The sequence below is a fragment of the Lasioglossum baleicum genome, chromosome 12, assembly GCF_051020765.1.
Source record: "Lasioglossum baleicum chromosome 12, iyLasBale1, whole genome shotgun sequence".
Classification (NCBI taxonomy): domain Eukaryota; kingdom Metazoa; phylum Arthropoda; class Insecta; order Hymenoptera; family Halictidae; genus Lasioglossum; species Lasioglossum baleicum.
In genome coordinates, this window is record NC_134940.1 from 16,070,632 (window position 1) to 16,080,055 (window position 9,424).

A 9,424-nucleotide genomic window follows, 5' to 3' on the forward strand; every position below is an offset into this window, starting at 1 on the left:
ACGCGTAGGCTTTGTCAATCTCGATGCTGTTCGGAAGACGAGGACTCTTTCTTTCAATAACGCTGAGTGCGCCCAGCTAGCTGTACCGTTCCACCGACTCGATTTCTCGTTACATTTTGAACACGTGTTTGTTTGGATTCTTATCGAGACTGTCCGTAGTGTGCGCACGACCAGATTGATCTGATTGAACATTTTTGTAAGAGCACTGTTATAGTTTTAGTAATGGCAGAGGTTCGACTCTTCTTCACGTGGTTGCGAAGTTCGCAGTTTTAACGAATAGGAACAGAAGCGAAATTCTGTAGGCACATGTAGACAGTATTCGAATTTATCTTCAAATATCGTGCACATCTCTTTCGCACATGTGCCGACGATTATAAAAGTTGTGGAAGTCAAAGTTCCGAACAAATTCCAATCCACATATTATGTGATACCAAGGTAAATATCGCGAAGAAAGAAGACACGAATTACTTCACTTTCGTAATCGCCGGCACAGATATCGGTACACAAAAATGACCGAACTCGGTAAACAGTGCGGCTTGTAGACGCAGGGGCAGACTTGTGATACGGAGCGGGCAGGTGACGATCGCGCGCGTTTCACCGGTGCGGTGGGAGGAGGAGCTGGAAAATTCGGTAACCTCGGGTGGTTGGTGTTGCAGAGCAGTCCAAAGACGTCGCCGTCGTGTGTACGAGTGCGAGTGTGAACCACCGGCAGCATCTTAACCCAGGTAAAGCGGGCCGAACAGGACGCGCAGGACACCAGACCGTTTCGAAGTGGTCGAACGATCGCCGCGGCGGTCCGCGCGGTCGACGTCGGAAGCGTCGACTGTCCCGTCGACGATGCGGCAGCCGCCGTCAGCCTCCAGGTCCTCCGAGTCCGGCTTGGCAACGACTTCGTCGACGAGGATCGCTTCTCGTTCCGCCCTCGGTTGTCGCCGTCGTCGTCCAATCGATCCTGCTGTCGTGCGTCTACGGAAACTATCGGCCGTCGAACGACAGTGGAACAACGAGATCAACAACGTCACCGCCATCATCGTCACCGCCATCGTGCTCATCTCGACCTCCATCGTCATCGCCACCGTCACCGTCGCCGCCGCCGCTGTCGTATGCACGATCGTCGTCCGTCGCGGCCGCGCAGATCTCCAGCGAATCCGCGACGAGATCGACGCCCGCGACATGGTTCTCAATCTCGTCTGATTCCGCGATCGTCGGCGATCCGATAGACGACGCACTCTCCCGCCTTCTCGAACCGCCGATTCTCCTCTCTACCGTCGCGTTATCAACGGATTCGGCTGGGACCGACGCGAACGCGAACACGAACGCGGCGCGATCCACGTCCGCGACTCGGTCCTCGATCTCGTCCGATTCCGCGATCTCCTGCCTTCTTAAATCATCAATCCTACTCTCTGTCGCGTCGTCGACGGATTCGGTTGAGACTGACGCGGACCCGGCGCGATCGAAAAAGAACCGTCGTCGAATAACGATTAACAACCGCTCGATCTCCAGCGAATCCGCGACGCGATCCGCGAATCGGTTCTCGATCTTGTCCGATCCCGCGATCTCCTGCCTTCTTAAACCACAAATCCTCCTCTCTGTCGCGTCGTCGACGGATTCGGTTGGGACCGATGACGCGGACGCGACGCGGCGCGTCTCTGCGACGGAGGAGAACCACCGTCGAGCCGATTTCCACGCTCGACCGTCGTTGTCCCGCGGTCGCGGTCGCGGTCGCGGTTGTGCGGAAACGGCGTGCCTGAGCCGTTCCTCGGCCTATCAACGCGTACCAAACGGCGATCGGATCAACTGCTCGTGTCCGAGTCGACGATTATTACCTGGCGATTCGATAATCGCGAACCTATGGTTCGACTTCCCCGTACCGCGACAACAAACTGTCTCTTTTCTCTCTCACTGTCTGTTTCTCTGTCTCTCTTTCTCTCTATTTCTCTGTACTCCTCTCCACCTATTCTCACTTTCTTTCTACGCCTGTTTTCTTCTCGCCTTTCATTTCTATTCCGCGACGGAACCGACCGTCGACCGTAACGTTTAAGCGAGCTTCGACCTCGTAACTGGGCGGCTTCTCGATTCTGTACACGAACGAAGGCGAGCGAATTCGAGGTAACTGAACTTGATTACGGACACAACGTTGTTTGTACCAATGTGGACGACACAAAGCAAGAGAGCCGTTCGTTGAAATGTCGCGTTACTCGCTGGTGGCTGCTCGAAGGTGGGATCACCTAAGCGGATCTGGACGCAGCGGTTTGCTAGCCTAGGGCCTCCTATGCTTCGTACGTCACGAACGCGAACTTGTGCGTTCAGACGAATGGAGTATGGATCGTAAAAAACTTCAGAGATATTGGAGAATTTTGGGAAAATTATTCAGAAACGTAATTCTACAATTAGGACCAGCCTTTTGGGATCGTTTTCAATCCTCATTCGTCCCTTCCGTCGATTTAACACAATTTTCACGGATACCGAATAGGTAGTATGTTCTCATGGTTCTAGTAGTCGTGACCTGCGAGAATAATCACACTTTAAACTCGTCTCGGTGTACCTTCGGTTTTCATTCTCGAAGCGGGAATTTGCAGAGTCAATTATTTACGTTCACGATATTATCGTTCTCCGATATGTTCGTATCGATTTTACCTTTGTATCAATTTGCCATGAACGGACAAATTAAACTGTACACGAGACGAACGAGAGACGGGCGAGGGTCGAACGGACATTTTCAATTTCTTCAAAAGTAGGCAGCGGACTTCGTGCATTTATAACAAAAATGAAATTACAATTATTCGTTCTGAAATGAAGGAAGTTATAGCGTGAACTGCAGACTTCATTATCAAATAACTAGTAATATTTATTAATATTGCAACAGACGAGACTTGCGTGAAAAGCACAAAACTCCGTCACCGCGTTAAGACAGAAAATAAATATCTGTTTCGCTTCGACAATTTTTACATTGCGTAAAGATCCGCTGTCCATTGATAAGATATTCTCCGATATGTTCAGCATCCGGCGAGTAGCGCGTTAAGAAGAGAACGAGAAACGGCTCGCAGCGAACAAAACCGACGAATTCGCTGGTCGTTCCCAGTGAAAGATTGAACTGTCCGGTCCATTTTGCGAGAGAAGAGGCCCGAGGCGGATCGACGGCCGTTGGTGAGCCTCGGATCCCTTCTTTCGGGAGACAGCCTGTAGCTTCTCGCGTTTCTCGGTTATCGTAGAGGAGGTGCGGATAACAGTCGATAGATGCGTGTGTTTCGCTACATATCATACGACTCGAAGCGTACGTCCGTGCGGTGGATGGTGGATATCCGTTTGTTCCGCTTGAATCACGATGTCGGTGCTCGGAACCGTCGAAGGCGCGAATCTCGAACCGCTTCGCAAACCGGAACACGCCCGATCATGCTAGTCGGAAAAACGCGGGCAGCTCGTTTTCGTTGCGCACTTCGATCGTTTTAAGGTTCGCGCGGCTCCGACCGAACCTCTGGAACGCGATAGATATATCCAGTGTTTCGTTCGCCAACAATTTTTCTCCGTTTACGTTGCTGCCACCGACACACGCGAAGCGAAACGATTACGAGTCATGCTGCGTCCTAATTGCTGTCGAATTCTGATAGCCCGTCTTTAGGATGCCTTTGTCGAAGTCGGACGTTGGTTTTTCTGGCAATCGTTTTATAGGAGACAGAATCTCATGGCGAAATGTATCCGAACGAACGGAGCGGTTAGCGCGTTCCAGCTAGACTGCGGATCTTTGTGCAAATATTTTCTGCATTGATAATATACATTGAGAGAGTAATATATATATATATATATATATATGTATATCGAGGTTATTCAATTTTGTTAATCTTTCTACTGTCACTGTTGAAGTTCACTCGTACCAGTTTTCTTGTAAACGCATCACATCCGCAGTCTGTTAGCAGTTTAACCCCTTGCCCTATGATTCATTTAATCTCTCACAGTGACTGTAGCACCTTCGTCGTTTGAAACTACATTTCGAAAAAGATCTCTCTAACGGCTAAATATCGACTATAACAAAATCGAATGTTATTTTGCTTTGAAGAATACGAATTACGTACAATATCATAGCGCAAGGAGTTGAGAGAGAATCGCGGTAACTACATCTTCGTTCGAAGCGGTTCATTTTGTCACTTTAGTATTAAGATAATAACGTTTAAGGGACATGTTAAGGGAACGAGGTGCAGTGTAAAATATAGACACTGTTTTCCGTTTCTTGTATCCGATTGGGACGCATCCTGACGCGCTTCGCAGATCCACCGTAACCGTTTGTTTCATTTGTCGTTTCGATAAGCTTTTCTTTGGGATCGACGCGTTGCGTCGATCGTAGACGAGTTTTGTTCAGAGCCGGGATTACAGTCACGATCTCGCGAGGATCGTTTTTTTGGAATGATCGGTCTCTCTCTCTCTGTCTCGCCGCGCCGTGGTGATACACAGATGCCGGAGAATTCGGTCAGACGAATGCGACGCAGGAAATGGAAGCTACGCGCGAGAAAGAGGAAAGAGGGCGGTGTCTATAAAGCTGCAGCAATAATATAATATAGGTGTTATGGGGAAAATAATTAACGGTAATAGAAGCGCCGAGGGTAATATCTGGGTCGTACCGATGTACCGTACGTACGCGAAACAATGTATACATGCGTATATAAGTACACAGAGTAACACGAGCGGGGAGATGCGTTCGCGCGCCCAAAAACACACTCGAGACACGCACCACAAAACACACACACGACACACACACACATGCAGTGGCCGATAACAATGAGAGACCGTTTTTTGATCCGAGGAACGGTAGAAAGCGACGACTTCTAAACTGCATGCGAGTCAAACTGGTATTTGTTATCCGAAAGTTAATATTAGCATCGCAGGAAGTTACGTTTCGTACTGATTACATTGTTCTCGCTTTTCTTTCGAGAATACCCGCAACTAATATACATACCACGTTAGCACGTTGAACGCGGAGCAATTTCGTCTCGCTTTCCATTTTCACTTTTATATTTAAGTTTAAATACATAAATACGACTGCGCATAATTCATTGCATGCATTCATTGTTTCTCGGTCGAATCATGTGAAAGTATCTAGAGAGCAAAGATGCGTTCGAGAAAAGACATCCTCCATTCTGTTCGAGCGAGACGCGAGTCATTCTCGGCGAAAGTTCAAGAAATACAATGTAAATTCAGATTTCGAGAGAAACTCCAGGCAATTGAGGATCGTACACGTTTGTCATTGCTCTTCGAAATCGTAAAAATTAAACGGTGGTCTTCCATTTTTCTCGGCACACGAGAGCGAGCGAGCGCGCACGCACATACACACACACCCTCACACTGGAAACATACACGTACACACGAGAAGATACAGAGAAACACACGCGTGCACACGTACATGCAAACACACCCCACGCGTTACATGTATATATGAATAGTTAGTCGGCACAGTCGAAAAGAGTAATATATTAACGATAATAATTTATTATTCGCGACGCCTGTTGCTCGTGAACTATCAATTAACTAATCGCTTTTCGAGCAAGGAACGAGCGACGTTCGTGTTAATGTTTTGTTGATTATATTATATGAACGTTGAGGTACCATATATTTAAAAAGATTATGGGTTAATGTTTCAAAATGATATAACGATTAAAAAAAAAAATGGGGGAAAAGAATTTCCGCATTCCGCAGGCGGTCAATGTCGCCGGCACGAGTTCGCCTCGCCTCGCCTCGCCTCGCCTAAACCAATAACAAAAGAAAGAAAAGAAGAAGCTCTCGGGTTCGGATGAAGTGGCGGATCGAGCAGGATTAGAATAACGCGGAGGCGAGGCGATCGCCGCGTGCTGCCGACAACCACAATTAACGATGAATGAATCGTAAACGAATCACGATATACAGAGACGAACAAGCGGAAAGGAAAGTACGACGCGTTCTACGATGACGATCACAAAGACGAAGAGGACGATAATAATGATAACAAAAAGAGAGAGAAAAAGAAAAAGAAACGATAAACTACCGATACTTAAAGAAATCACTTTGCATTGTACAGAGGCATAATAATTGTTAGTTTATAGATAGTTACGTTGCCACGATCTATTTACTTGATCATTCGTTAACGAATAACGAAGAACGTTTACGTGTAATCCCTCTGCGACGAACCGAAAAGATCGTCGGTAAGCAACTACGCGTGCGCTCGATCGTCCCGATCCACGATTGTCTCGCGATCGGGAGACGGTCGCGGCCGCGCGTGCATCGTGTTCAGTGTTCCGTCAACAAAATCGACGCTCTCGTCCCGCCGATCGCGCCGCGATCGAGAGATTTCTTCCTGTTCTCTCTTTCCCCCCCCCCCTCTCTCTCTCTCCTTGTCACTTCCACGAGCGATCGAAACCTTTCGCACTTTCTCTCTCTGAATCGATCGCCCTTTCCAAAAATCACGCCCATCTTGAACCCCGCACGCGCGTTGCCGATTCCAGTATTCAGTCGTCGTAGCGCTCGGCAAGCGAATCCTCTCTTTGGAAATCTCTCGACGCGAGCTTTTCGCCGTTCCATTCGGCAGATTCCAACGCGTATGTATCTCCGGCGTGAATCGTACCTCATCCCTTGGCGAATCGTCGCGACAGGAATTGAAGAAATCGAACCGCGCCTTCTCATCATCGAATGTTTCGCCGGGCAGTATTGATCGACAGCCACTCGCGGCACTCGGTTTGGCCTAACGAACGAACGAAACGCTCTTTCTCTCGATCTTAATTGTATTTCTCCCTCTCTCTCTCTCTCTAACTCCCTCTCTCTCTTTCTCTTTGTCTGTCTCGTCCGTTCTCGCGCCAAATCTCTCAGCGTTCTTCGCTCTAACAACGCACAGTAGATTCGAATCGTTCGGAAAACACGGTTTACAGGGACTCTGTTTTCTACGAAGCGGCCTTCAGGATCGAAACACGTAGATCGAGAAAGGGAGAGAGAGAGAGACAGAGAGAGAGAGAGAGGGAGGAGAGAGAGAGAGAGAGGTAATTTGGTAACAGATTCGCGGAAGGGAGACGCGACCGAGCCGAAGAATCATCGGCGACGCGTGGAACGAGGCCCGCGATCGAATCGGGATCGAGAGGGTCGAACAAAGGGTTGCCAGTGAGGGCAAGGGTGATGCCGTGACGACGGAGCAGAGGGAACGCTTTAGAAATCTTGATCGCGACAAACCGTCGAGAGCGTAGACTAACTACTGGTCGTGTCGCATCGGTGCAATTATTACTTCGAGAGACTATTTAAATAACCTTATGAGTGTCAATTCCACTTTCAAACCGTAAGTCGTAAGTTTGCGAATGTTTTGAGACAAAAGAAAACAAACGAACAAAAATAAAGAGCGATCGAATGGAATCAGTGTTAACAAACAACAAATCGTAACGTTTAAGGGAAGCTCGACAAAGTGAGATTAACTAATAAAAATTTAACGTTTATCGAGAAACAACAAATTAGGGGATGAACGTGTGGGAGAGAAAGGGGAAGAAAGAGCGAGCGAACGAGTACACGTTAAATGGGAGGGAAAAATGGCAAACGGCAAGGAACTTGGAAGAGATATCGGTAAGAAATCAGTGTGGGCGTGTGCGTCTGTGTGTACGTGTGCGTGTACATGTGCGATGAGTGCTGTTCCGAGTGCCTGGGAGGGAGAAAACGAATTCGAGTGAACCACGATGATAAATCGCTGTTTCGCTCGTGTCTCTTTGTTTACGACACACGAATTACTTCTGAAGGGTTACGTTCACGATGGAGTTGCGATAGAAGCTACGAGAGCGGCGATAAACGCTGCTCAGAGGTGTCTTTCGTTGGCATGTTTATATCGGAGCTATGACAACAGTTTACAGATTAGTCTTATCTTCGAGTTCTGCGAAAAGGTACGCCGGGAAAAAATCTACATAGTAAGACACTGTACGCCAGGGAGTTCCAACTTGTTCCCCTGCGAGAACCGCAAGGTCCCCGCCCCATTAGTCAAACCTCTCCCCACTACTATGTACAGCCGTAGAGTTAGTGTAGAGCCTCGCGAGCTTCGTGTTGGAACTCCCTGCTGTACGCGTCTCATGCTGAAGAAAACGATCATGGAGAATGTCATTGATTATTTCATCCCCCGACTTACGTATCTGAAGCAAGTCTATTATGATTCGTTGCTCGACAGTTACGATACAGTTACACTTGACTCTTGCATCGTTGATCATCTAGCAGGCTCTACTGACTGCTTCAATACGAAACACTTCCATCATAAAGTAAAGCTATGTCCAGACCGAAGCAATATATTTCATTCGGTAGAACAAGAAGCAGGCAATAAGAGGTGACAAAAAGTTGCTTCAGCGTGGACATAGTGTGTGTGCACTGTTATCGTCGCTTTATTCGTTGATCGCAGCTTCAAGATGAGCATGCCCTGATTAGTACCATCGCCATCGCAGTGATCATTCTTGTCTATACCGTGTACAAAGTTGGCAATAATCTTAAGAGATCCAACATGGTAATGTCGAGACGAGAGGAGAACGAGAATAGATAGTGAAAGAAGAGGAAGAAGACGAAGAGCAAACGAGTCGAGGAAGAAGACGACGACGACGACGACGGCGACGACGGTCGTCGCGACGATAGGAAGTAGAACGCGTGATCGATCGAACGCGTCTAGTCGCCGTGGAACTATGCACAAAAACGTTCGTTTCTCCGTGAGTATGGTCGCGAAACGCGCATCGATAGGTTGTCGGCGAGCAAACACCGTGGTAGTTTCGGCTCGACGGAGAAGGGTGACGATGAAAGGGATGAGGGAAATAGAGGACAGGTCGGAAGAACATGGGGAATCGATGGGGATCGGGTCGAGCGGGGTCGCGATCGACATAGTATATCGGGATCATTGCGTCGCGTGAAATCGTCGAACAGGTTCCGGAAAACGAGAAACACCCTGATCGATTCGATCGAATCCGATCCATCCGCGGATCCATCGAAACGGAAGAGGAAGCCAAGCGTTTACTGTACAATTATATATATATATAATATATCATAATATATATGCATATATATATTCTTTTACGTTAACGACTTACCATCGAGTAGACGAGTAGACTATTTTACATTAATGAAACATGGTAGCGTTAATCGTCTTACCCTAATTTTATATATCGTCGAAGTATCCGCAGTAATAACGATATTAGCCAGCACTACAATGAAGTTACTTAATACTTGTCTGTAGATGACAATGAAGTCCGCAAAGAGAATTTAACAAACCGTCACGATGTTCAATGTATTTAACGATCTTCTCTCGACAAAGGAACAATATACGAGAATATGTAATGGGAGTAAAAACGACTGCGGTTCCCATTCATTCGTCTCCTTCTCGCCAACGTTCTACGAGGTACAGCGTTCTACGCGGGTCCCGGGGGGGGGGGGGGCGGATCGAATGAAACACAACCAAGTGTCC

General features: G+C 47.8%; 1 protein-coding gene across 3 annotated transcripts in view; it reads left to right on the forward strand.

The window, feature by feature from the left end:
- The window catches only part of Syx1a (syntaxin 1A), a 37,800-nt gene extending 30,441 nt beyond the window's left edge, over positions 1–7,359 (forward strand). For all 3 annotated transcript variants that reach the window (XM_076435671.1, XM_076435672.1, XM_076435673.1), the window contains one exon: positions 657–7,359. The gene's annotated coding sequence lies outside the window, so the exon portion shown is untranslated. The remainder of the gene's footprint in view (positions 1–656) is intronic.
- Positions 7,360–9,424: the final 2,065 nt, after the last annotated feature.